The sequence below is a fragment of the Anoplopoma fimbria genome, chromosome 8 (assembly GCF_027596085.1).
Source record: "Anoplopoma fimbria isolate UVic2021 breed Golden Eagle Sablefish chromosome 8, Afim_UVic_2022, whole genome shotgun sequence".
Taxonomy (NCBI): Eukaryota; Metazoa; Chordata; class Actinopteri; order Perciformes; family Anoplopomatidae; genus Anoplopoma; species Anoplopoma fimbria.
In genome coordinates, this window is record NC_072456.1 from 17,288,534 (window position 1) to 17,301,047 (window position 12,514).

A 12,514-nucleotide genomic window follows, 5' to 3' on the forward strand; every position below is an offset into this window, starting at 1 on the left:
ACTTGTGACCATATATCATTTTTTTATAGGTCAAAAGTGAGGCACATCTGTTTCCACTCGGCTAGGTTTCCATACAAAACATTTGAATAGAGATTCTTCACCTATATCCGTCACTACCCTATAGTTGTTTAAACCAACATGCGTCTCATTCATCAAACCTCAGAAAGAGCAAAAGGCTGTTTTGTACCAGAGAGTGTATTTCTGAAAAACTTTGATGATAGAACACAGTTTAGAAGAACATTTAATGTTTACATTTTCTTTAAAGGACTTGTTTATGTAGTGTGGTCTTTTAACACTCAACTTATTTGACAGTTGTGCAAGCCAGAGCCCAACATGCCCACACTGGACCTTGCTTTTTTCAAATTTGATCTCAAAGCCCCTCATGTGTTTGACTTCTTTTTAATTGCTTCCTGTCTGCTGGGTCAATTATAAAGTCCTGGGCGCTTTAAGGGGGACCGGCTATAGCAGCATTTTTTGGACAGACGGAGTGATTAAATAACTGAAATTTGAGCAGAATGATGAGATCACTCATTGGGACTTGATTTGATAATATTTTACTTGGTTGATTCACGTTTGGACAGAGGATGATTGCCTGGACCGCCTTTCTTAAGTCTGTTTTATTAGAAAAAAGGGAGAGGGACCAACAGAATCTTACTTTTGTATCCATTATTGATTTTGGGACAGGAGCTTGCTTTTGTAAAAATGATATTGTATCTAACTCAAAATTTGAGCCTTGAAAAAAACACTCAAAAGATGACCCCAGTAGTCAGCAAGCAAGTTAAAAACACACAAAAACAGGTTTTCATTAACATATGGTAATTCATACATTTTTAATTAATCCCAGCAGAAAAGTGAAACCAAAATAATGTCTGTATCAACCTGCAATCTGTCCAGTTTCACATACTTGTGAATATAATGAGGATTGATGATAATAGATTGTGTAGCTATCTTAAGATATTACTTTAACAGGAAATCTGTAATACAACAACAACAAACATATTCATGGTAAGGTCTTATCAAAATTCATATTTACAAGCAAGACAAAGAACCAAATTTAAGTACAAGAATTTTTAATTATTTATTACCACATCAGCCACAGTTTGAAATTCAACTTCCTCATGCACCACTTTCAGAAAAGCTTTGTAAGTATTCAAACTTTTTTTTTTTAAAAGCATATGCAAGCCCTGTTGCTTTCCTAAATAAGCTCTGGGCCCAGTTCAACCAGTGCCGAAACAGGGCCACTCTCGAGGTGCATCAGCAGTGAAGTCAAAGCTCCACGCTGCATTGTTGCCCATGGCTACATAAATATTAACCGAGTTTCCACTGTGTAGCGAGGCCTTCTTTGATTATGAGTCTGCTCTAAGAGTTTGATATCCAAGGAGACCACCACAGCCAGCTTGACTAAATTGATGAGCGAATACGGAGAGAGTCGGCGTAGTTGTGATTTGGTGGAGTTTCACTTGGTTTGGAACAGATCAAACTGCTGGATTTCATGCAAACGAAGCGGGGAAAGAAACATCACTAGTTCCCAGTTCACATACTTGAAGCTTCACTTTGAACTTTTGCTCCGGTGGCTGGGGGAGATGTGACAAGAAGAAAATAAGAAATGCAACCGCCTTTCGGTGTCCTAAAGCTGATTCTCTGAGCTTTGCACCGTACCATTTAGTAAACTGAAAGCTTAAGTGATGTCTCAATTACAGCGGTTCAACACATTTAGATTATTTTGGTCACGTTGATAGCACAAGTACATGACACAAGCAAACTCTGTTGGTGTATGTGTAGGTCAAGCCCAGTAAAATGTGTTAGAACTTCAAAATAAAGGTCAAAAACACCTAATGAACAAATAATTGAGTGATCGAGGGTTTGACGTGGCTTTGTTAATTGTGCTCTGTAGCAGATAACCTGGCCAAATCTCTGTCCATCATTAAGCGAGAGGATGACTGATTGGGGGTCAGAAGCAGTCCTGTGACTGGTCATGTGTGCCTGAAATGTCAATCATGTGCAAATATTTTGGGAAGGAACCAATAAGCATTGTTAGATGAACAATTGAAGGTTAAGAGGCAGGCTCAGAGCCACATGGGAAACGGGGGGGGGACATGTTTGCTCTCACCATGGATGACTGAGGTCTGTCCAAAGCATCTGCCATCATTTTCAACTGATATGAAAACAGAAAAACACTGCGCTTACATCTTTACTAACCACCACACATACACCTACATTTTCAGTTTTTTTTTGAGTATGTATTTACTTAAAATGCTGCCGTCCTTGTTTCTCACCTTCGTATCTTTTTTTTTATTGTTTTGTTTTGGTAGCTGCGCACAAGAGCCAGCATTTATCATGCACCATTTGGTGAGTGATTACATGCAATATTGTGCCGCATTTGCAAGACATGATTATGTCACAGTTTATCATAAACACTTTCACGTAAACAATTTATGAGCAACCGCTGTGACTTGTCAAAAAAAATGACTGCACAAGCTGGGGTCACACACACAAGGTGGCCCTATAATTAGTAAAATAATTGTAATTACTGTGTGATTCAAACTGATGTCTCTGTCTTCACCTGTTTCTATTTAATCTGCCTGTGAATTTTACAGTTCAATGATTTATGCTCATTCAGAAGAATAGCAATACAAGTATAATGCCCTCTGTTGACAATCTGAGGAAGCAGATTCAAATGAATTCATGCAAAATAGCAGTTTAAGCTGTTCAACACTGCAGCCATAGAGACGTCACATGTGTTTTTAGTATTGGCTTATAAATAAACATTTCTCCAGATATGGATGCCTGCCACTGGGTGACCTTTCATTACATCTGTTTTCTCTTTTTTGTCCCTTGCAACAAAAAAAAAAAAAAAGAAGTCTGTATTATTATGTAAAATTATGCTTATGAAAACATAAGTCTGCCCCTCTGCTGCTTTCACCTTCACCTGGCAAGCATGACTCAACTCCACATTTCCACATAGTGGGTGAAGGACAGTTTTTATTGAAGCCAGGTGTGTACCCACGTCCAGCCCGATAATGTTTCTGGACAGAATTCCTCAACCAGATCACAACACGCTCCAAGTCGTCACCAAATGCAGAGAGAAGCCAGCATGTTTTGCTTAGTTTTACATATTCTGATTTGAAGATAGAGGCCCTGATGAAAATATGAAAAGCAGCAGTGGCCTTGAAAATTAGATTTTCGAACTTGGAGAAAAATATTTTGACTCTTTTTGAGGGTTTTAATCAAAATGAAAAAAAAAAAATCATATATTACAACTGGGAATGTAGTCCAGTAGACATCTTGTGCGGCTCAAACTGTAATCGCCTGCATTACGGCGAATATGAATGGTGGACCACCAACATAACTTGCAGCTTAGAGTAATGAGTCAAAGGGGTCAAAGAAACGGCGGCCTGACAGAAAATCCCCTTGACTGCTGAATGGTGTCATGAATCATGAAGAAGAAAAGTGGGAAAGAGGGAAGAAGAAAAAAAAAACCCACCCACAATTGAGGAAAGACTCTCAATATGAAAAAACTGCTCGGCTACACACACCAGCAGCACCATCAGCGGCTTGACCACTGCTGCCGGCCCAGTGTGTTATCCTGTGGGGCCAGTTGGAAAAAGAGAGAGAGGGGGGGGGCTGTCTGTATTTCTATGTTTCTTTTGATGCCCGGTAGTATTACAGTAAAATAAGTCCTCTGTCATTGGTTGAATAGGCTGGACTGCCTACTGTGACAGAGTGTGGGCCTCTCATGCCCAAAAGGAAGGCAGTGTTGCGTCTCTAAGCAGAAAAAAAAAAAAAGGGACAAAAATGAAGGAGGGGATATATTGATAACCTCATTCCTTTATGAATGACGTAGCTGAAGCTCCTCTTAGGGAAAGGAAAAAAAAAAAAAAAAAAAGAAGTGAGCTGATTCCTGTCGGGCATGATAATAAGTTGATGTGATCGGTCTCCTGCACAGAACCAGACTCCCAGTCCACTCGGATGTGGACTCCATGCCAGGTTTTGGCGCAGTCCTCCGCTCAGACAGCTCCTGCAGACGGCAGCCCGCTCTCTCCACTGCACTGGCGCTGTTTACTGGAAAGCCCGCTCCTCCGCGCCGCTTCCACCAAGTGTCTCAACACTGTGAGCGGGATCTTTCTGCAGAGGCGAGCCGCTGAAAACTTGCCCCGGTTCTTCACAGTCTCGTTCAGAGGAGAGCACCAGAGCAGCGTCGGTATATCGCTTTCTCCTCCGCTTCAACAGACACTGAAAGCCCCCCCCCCCCCCACACACTCTGTCCCCTCTCAGTCACTCTTGTCTTTTTGATTTTTTTTTTTGGTAGTTTTTCTGGGTCCCCTTGTTCGTTTTGCCGCTGCTCCGGGACTGAACGACGCACAACGGGGACACACAGAGAGAGAGAGAGAGATAGAGAGAGAGAGATATAGAGAGAGAGCTGAGAGTAGATGAGCCGCTCAGAGGCACACGAGGTGTCGATGAGTCGGGACTGAGCGCAGAGCAACACCTTGCTTGCCCATGGAAGCGTGCGTCTTCTGCGGGGGAATGTACGGGCTGACGGGGGGACCTGCCGCCTGATAGCCAGCCTCCGTCCCAGAGACACGGGAGCGAGCATGCCTCAGACCCGCAGACGCGCTCTCTTCGCTGCAGAGGAGTTCCCATCAGACTTCAGTCTTTCCACAATCTGACATTTTTCTTATTTGATTTTTTTTGTTTTTGTTTGTTGTTGTTGTTGACAATTCACATCCCCCCCCCCCCCCAACTGATCTTCATTTCTGCCTGTTTGTGGCTCCACTGCTTTTCAAGAAAGGTAAGAATAGTTTATTTTTTATTGTTTCATTTTGCACCCTACGGGCTCATCACTACTTGTATTAATCACACCTTAAGCAGTAGACTGGGCTATTATGACAAGTTGGTGTGTGAGTGTGAGAGAGAACTTTTTTTCTTTCATTGCTCGGTCACTTCTGAGCCTTGACTTTTTGTGTGTTTGTGACTGATTTTGAAATAATAGCAATTCATAACTCAAGTCTCACGGTGTGTTTAGCTACTTTTTTTAAAAGTAGGAAATGTCGGATTCATTCTATTAGGAGCTGCATAGTTTAAAAGCAGGACACCTCTGTTTGTAGTCATTTAAAGGGTCCGAGAGGTACCGTGGTTAATTGAAAAAATTCATGAAAACATAACCAGATGTGGATTGATTATCGGCTCCCGAGTTTGGCTTGAATGGAAACTATTCCAAAAAAAAAAAAAAAAAAAAAAAAAAAAAAAAAAAAAAGTGGGGGAGCAGCGCGTTCATGTGATCCAGAACATGTAAAAGCGCCATTTAATTGGGATGTATACCTCCAGAGTTGAAGTGTAGTTTGTTGGTAGTGCTAGTCACCCAGGCTTTTTTTTTTAAATCCACTACTGGTTTGGTGGACTGGTTTGAATAGGGGAGGGGGGGGATTTATGCTGGAAGCTGTGACCTGAGAAGCGATGTCGTTGTGATTCTTAAGCATTCACAGGCTAATCCATTATAATTGGGGTTAGGATATTTGTCCAAAGAAAGAAAAGAAAAGAAAAGAAAAGAATGGGGGAAAAAAAAAAAAAACAGGTTACCAATGTAATAATTACTTTGGGCTAAAGACAGAGCGTGTGGGAATGTCATGGAACTCAATCAAAGGGAGACATTAAAAAAAAACAAAAAAAACGAAAACATGCAACAAAAAAAAAAATCGTGTTGAATGTGTGACTGCTGCTTAGACTTAACTCAACCCCAGTCGGCACAGCGAGGCTGTAAAATTAGATCCTTTCACTGCACATGTATTATTTAGGCCTACCGATTCGAACGCGTCTTGTCAACCATGTGTTAAGGAGAAGGCAGCCGGAGCGCACATGCGGCGTGCGTGCCTCTCCTGGCCCGAGAAAACGCACCGCGGAGCAGCCGGCGGTGCGTGGCGGCCCGGTGCATGGCGGCCCGGGCCACGGCAGCAGCAGCAACCCTCAGTGATCGATCAGCAAACTGGGTTAGATTTAGCCTCAGCCCAAAGCGTGCCCTAAAGCCTTTTTTTGTTTTTGTTTGTTTGTTTTTGTTTGTTTGTTTTGTTTTGTGTTGTCTTTTCCTGATTTTAAGACTTTTAAGGCAGCTACGAATCCGTGCCTCGATTAGAGTCCATGAATGTGTCTCATCTGTCTTAAACACACACACACACACACACACACACACACACACACACACACACACACACACCCCCAGTAGAACGCATTCATGATAGCTGTTCACAGAGGAATATACAGTTACTGCAAAAATTGAGTTAAAAATAAATAATCAAATATGCATTTTAATACAACCCTAATTGAATAGGAACAACCTGTTCTAAGTCTATTTTCTTCAGAAGATGGAAAACAAAAGAACGGTGTGCTGAGGATGAAGTGGCTTTATCTCCCCCCCCCCATACATAACAAAGTGACATTCAGCTAAGTACAAAGGCAGCCCATTTGAGTTTTCAGGAATGTGTAAGAAATAAGCCAACACACGTTTGAATCGGGCTCCAATAGCAACGCTTCTTATCCAAGCCTCTTCATTGGGGTACTCCGTTTTCACGTGTTTGTGCATAAAGAAATGTTTGAATTAATGCAAGTGCATTTTCCAGCTGTTCTGAAGGAAGAAATTAGCATATCAAAGTGGCCAGAGCCCTTACACAATGGAAGGAGTCGTATTTTCTGCCACTGGTTTTTGGCTGAGCCTGAAAGGCTTGAGAGTGAGTGAGTGTGTGAGCTGGTAAAACTAAAAGTCTTGTGTATCTCCCCCCTTTCTTGTAAGAAGGTCCGTGTGACATGTGGTGTATAACATAATCTCACTTGTATTTGTTTGTGCGTTGGTGTGAGAGAATATGCCAAGGCTTTCACACAACAGGATAATTGTACAGCAACTCGCATTAGAGTGTAATGTTGTGGTGGGAAACATTTGGTTATAGAGGGGGAAAAAACAGCGTCAAATAAAAATTCTTAAACCGTAAATTTTAATTAATAGAGTAGCAATGTTTTTTTGTTTGTCAGCGCCTGTAAAAACAAGGTGCTCATTGGAAATAATACAAACTACTTGAGAACGCGGATTAAAAATGGAAATTTTCTTCTGGGTGTCTCGTTGTTTGATATCTTCAGCTTCGAGCACGCCATTATGAGCATCTCACCGCTGAGTCCAGCCTGCGAGAGAGCACCTTTTCTCGGGCTATAGCCCTGTTTCAGTGGAAGTGCGTCCGGTTTCAAAGAACTGCAGCTGCTCTTGATCTGCCAGAGCACCAGATTGCCCCTCTTTGCTTCGGCGTTCATCTCTACTCGCAGATCAATACAGCCCAGCACACTTCTATATGGGATTGGTGCAGACAAAGTGCTAGATATCACTCATTTTTCTTTATGTGACACTCTCGCAGCACACGAGACTAAAGACTCAGGGAGTGTGATTGGGTGAGTGGGGTTGAACCCATGAAAATTTGTGACATTTCCGACTGTTGCTTCATTTACTGCTGCCGTATTTTTTTCAACCCCAGAACTACGGATATCTGACTGGTGCACTAAACAGATCATATCGCAGATTTCACAGCCTCTACAGATTTTTAAATGATTGCAACCAGCCAGGCACTTCCACCCCGGCTTTATTAAGGTAATTTGTTATTGATTTAATTCAATAAGAGTGTTCGTGTACTGCCCAATGATACATTTGCTCACTTTGTTTTTGTGTCGCGCGCTCTCACAAGCTGGGATATCTGCTCGTTGTCGTCTTTGTCTGAGCAGCGATTGGCAACTTCATATGACTGATGTAAAGGTTGCGCTGTGGCTGAATGGATTGTCTGTGCTAGCGTTGCACGAGGGATGTCGTGCCTTTATTCATGGTGAACACCACCTTAGCCACTCCGTAACAAAATCAAGCAAATGATTGAGGCTGTGAATGCATCAGAAGTAGAGGATTGCAGGGAGTTAAATCATTTGGATTTACATCCCATTGCTTATTTGGCGTGTAAATTGTGGGTTTGTGTTTTCAGACGCAATCGTTGCTGTTGCTAAACCACCTACATGGAGTCATACTGTGCAGATAACTGCTCCCTATTAGAGGGAAGAAACAAGGCTGTAAAAGAAAGCTATGGCAAATTTGATGTAGCGCGCAGGCCTTCGGTGGGCCAAAGAAACCTCCTCTTTCATGACTGATTTTATTTTACGATTGGCAATCAGTAAAATGCTGCGCGCCAGCGTGTTCCCCTCCCTGCCATTTTGTGAAACATTTGTTTCCACTTGCCAAAGGCCTCTGGTGTGACGGGCGGGGGGGGGGATTTGGTGCCCCCTGAAAATGGCAGGTGAAACTTTCTGCTTGCCTAAATAATTTCCTAGCAGAACATTACACTGGAGAGACATGGGCGCGGAACGTAAGGGTCAATTCAAACTCTGGTGACAAGAAGCAACATGGATATTAGCAGATGGCGCTCGCACAGCTCTCTGTGCAGATCTTAAGTGGCAGCCTCCCTGAGCCTATCTGGCATCTCTGTTTTTGTGCGTCACCCATTTTGTGTGTCTCTGAGAGGTATTTAGAAGAAAAGGAAGTGCAAAGTGCAAAACTGGGTCGTTAAAAACTGTCCTCTGGTCATAAAACGATTGGGTGCAACATATTGGCCTGGTTAGTGAATGATGATCGTGTATTTTACATCCTGTTGAAAACACTACCTGGGTTTCCGATAAGCTATGCTGTGTGCTATTAGCTGTGTGTATTTAGGTCACTCCCAATACGTCTGTCAATACCTCTCTCTAGTGAGATTTTTATTTATACATTATTATTATTTCAAAGATTTAAATTAGTGCTGTCACAGAAGTTATAAGTAGTTTGAATCACTTGGATAATTCAAAGATATTAAGGAAATTGCAAACATATTTGTAATTATTAAAAAATGTTATAATTATTTTTATATTTATATTTTATACACAACATGATAGTTTTTTTGCTCTCATTTAATTAGTTTTCTTTTTTTATAATCAAGACAATTAAGACTTGTCAAATATAAGCAACCGACACACACACACACACACACACACACACACACACACACACACACACACACACACACACACACACACACACACACACACACACACACACACACACAATGACCTCTTCTCATTCTTTATGCTATGTGAACAGGACTTGTCCTTATCTGTGCACAGCTGCAACACTATTTGGGAAAATATTCAATTTCTGTGTGACAGAGGAGAACCTGGGAGGCAAGGCTCTGAGCAAACAGCAGTTATTGCGGCTCTGCCATAGCAGCCGAGAGCAGGGCCTGGCTGGGTGAGAGGGGGATCTGCGGACGTCTGCCAGGGGAAGGAGTAATGTCTCGGCTGGATTATAGGAGAGCGAAGCACTTCCACGCTTAAAAGCCCCTTTTTCCAACAAGACAGGGCTGTTATTTAGGGATGGTGTGGGTAAACACACCAGAGCAATATATTTCCTCCATATAGGCTGCTGTTGTCCTTGACAATTGTGACTCAATGCAAGTGAGATACGTTTTTATTCCTTGTGCCTTTTTATATTTATTTATTTTTCTTCAAAAATTAGGCTGTGGTTGTGCTTCAATATATATTTTGACTGAAGTGCAAAAGTGGTAAGCAGTGTTCAACATTAGAATATAATTTAGCTTTTGTTCAAATGGCATTTCAGATTTTATTTGTTTATTTTTTATTTAAGCTGTACTTGAGATGTAGCTGATTTTTGTATTTCAAATAATTTCCATACACCTTTGTGTTGAGTTACGTACTATTGAGCAGTTAAGAGGACAACGATACTCTCCCAGAATACCGAATGCTAAAGGTGTATGACGCAAAAACAAATTAAAACTATAAAAAAAACGCCAAAAGTATAAAAAAGGTTCAATTAGAGCTGTTTATGATTCGCTAGTCCTTCTTATGTGTGTGCATGTCGATACACTGAGAGCGCCTTCGTTCAGAACGCTTCAGTCGACGCTCACATATAATGAATTCTTTACGTTGGAATGCAGTTTTCAAAGCAACCTTGATTTTGAACGATCAAATGCACCAAAGATTTAAGTCAAACTGTAAGAAAAAAAATAAAATATGAAACATGCAAGTAAATGCACTCCAAAGCACTGTGTACTGGCTACTTTGCAGTTGAAATCCTGCCAGATGCATATTACATCTAATGTTTGTCCTCACTTTTTTTTTTAGAGTATGCATCGCAGCAGTTTTCACTCTATATGCTTATTTGGTTATCGGGTTGGTTCTGAAGGCTGAGGCTTTGATGAAGGATATTTTATTGTACAGTATTTAGTTGAGGAGTGTGGAAGCTTTGTTCTTGTAATGTAGTTGCCAAGTCAGATGGAGTTGAGCGTCTGGTCTGGGAGTTTCAGAGGAATATCACAGGCATGGTAACTTGCTAAAAACTAAGCTAATCAACAAAATAATTGTCTGTTCAATTGCTACCATGCCAGAGACATCAAACACAGCCGAGGGTTGAAAAAACAATCAAATTATCTCTTAATGATTGCTCACGCTGACTGACGAGCGCTTGTGAGCCGGTTGTGTTTGCAGGCGACATATGTGAGGAAGAATGAACTTTGGGGTCGCTCGCTCATAAATTCTGTGTACGTCTCATAATCTGCATAGATATCCATCATCACCTGTAATGAAAACAATTTTATGTTATTATGTGTTCTTTGGCAGTGAAACAGAGAGAACTGTATTAGTCTATTAATTTCCTGCAGTGAATCATGAATCCTGCTGCTTTTATCCTCGAAGTACCCTCCATGTGTGGTCCACAAAAAAAAAAAAATGTTTCTGTTTCCTCTACAGACTGAAGTTTGGCCCCTATGTCTGCTCTCTCTCCTCTCTCTCTCTCTCTCACTCCCTCCCTTCCTCCCTCCTTCTCTCCCCCCTCTCTCTCTCTCTCTTTCTATCTTTCTCTCTGTGCGTAGATAATGTCTCTGCAAATGATTTAACCGCCCTCGTTGAGGCTCCTTCCAGTAATTGAACAAGCAGAGACTGGGTGCTTTACAGGAAAACAATAGTCATATTATCTCAGATCTCCCTAACTCTGAGATTCAACAAAACACTACCTTGGATGGGACGCAGCGGACTACTTCCAGGGGTCTGAATTGAAGAAAAGGAACCAGGTTGGCTTTCTCTCCACACTAAGAAAACAAAAAATGGATGCCATTAATTTTCTGTAGGCGAGATATATTGAACGTGTCGCATGATTGGAATGCATGTCTTGCAGGAAATGCACCTGGGGGTAAAGTGCAGCCTTGGGTGGTGCTTGGTTGACTTAAGAAACATGCGCGGGCGGGATTGCTTGGTAATAATTAATTTGAAAGCAGTGACAATGCTTGTAGCAATAATTAGTTCAAAAATGTGTGCTAAATATAAATTACTAGAATTATTGGATCATTTTAAATAAATAATTTGTGAAGAGTTTACACACAACTATTAATATTATTATCGTAACGCTGATCATTCTAAGTATTATTACGGTTTAGTTGAACAAACCACCCTTACATGAAAATATGGCTCAAACCCCCATATTTCGGCATGATTGCACCAGGTTGGATTTTGTTTTGTTTTTTGGCAGAGCGAGGGGAACTTTGATTGTGCTGCTGTGGAGCAGAACTGACCTTGTGTGTCAGAATGAGGTTTTTCTACGCCTTGTTTCATACAGAGCACTCTTAGACTGAAATGGCCTTAGGAGGAGTTGTTCTTGACAGAGATGCATTGTTTCAGGCAGCCAATAAACCACTGCACTGAGTGGCTACATCTGTGAACCTCATCTTGACTACAGTGTGGGGCTAGCAACAACACGGCAACTGTCACGGCTGCACCTGCTGCTGTCTCAGTACAGAGCCTCCCTCTCTGCTGCCCATAGAACCGCATCACTCTCCTCTCCGTGACAAGCCAGAGGCGATTGGTCTCCGCTTGGGTCAACTGGAGAGGAGCTTCTTGGGAAAGCATTTGAAAACAGGGGGACAAAATGTCAGTCCCGAAAAAAGAGATGTTAAAATAATATCTCTGCCCTGAGGGCCCCGGGTTTTGGTTCGGTTCCTATCTGTGAAACATAGCGGGGTTTAAGAGCGCTGGCCGAGTAAAACCTGACCACCACTCGAGTGTTCATTTCTTCAGCGCATTTGTCCAGCTACAGTAACAGTCTAGGGGGGGGTTTGGTATGACAGAAGGTTGTCTCTCCCTAATATTGTAAATGATGTATAAAGATAAATGGAGCTGACTCCTCTGTACACACACCGCCCTGCTTGTGTATTGAGGCCATTCAGAAGATGATCTGATCAGCTAAGAAGAGATTCAGTGGCATTAAAGGCTTTTAAAACTCGTATGCACTCATATTCTCTACGCCGCTGTTAGAAGTCACAGAGCTAGCTAGTAGGATTCAGTACAGGAATTAATAAACATTTTTTTTTGCTGCACGCACTTTAATTAGTTCAGTGAATACCTGAAAGAGAAAACAAGAGGCGAGAAATATCTCGCAGAAAAAAAAAAATGATTATTG

General features: G+C 41.7%; 1 protein-coding gene across 16 annotated transcripts in view; it reads left to right on the forward strand.

The window, feature by feature from the left end:
• The first annotated feature begins 4,354 nt into the window (after positions 1–4,354).
• adgrl2a (adhesion G protein-coupled receptor L2a) overlaps positions 4,355–12,514 on the forward strand; it is a 93,140-nt gene continuing 84,980 nt past the window's right edge. For 14 of the 16 annotated variants that reach the window (XM_054603385.1, XM_054603386.1, XM_054603389.1 and 11 more), the window contains exon 1: positions 4,355–4,792. The gene's annotated coding sequence lies outside the window, so the exon portion shown is untranslated. The remainder of the gene's footprint in view (positions 4,793–12,514) is intronic. The other 2 variants (XM_054603390.1, XM_054603392.1) reach the window with 1 other exon arrangement.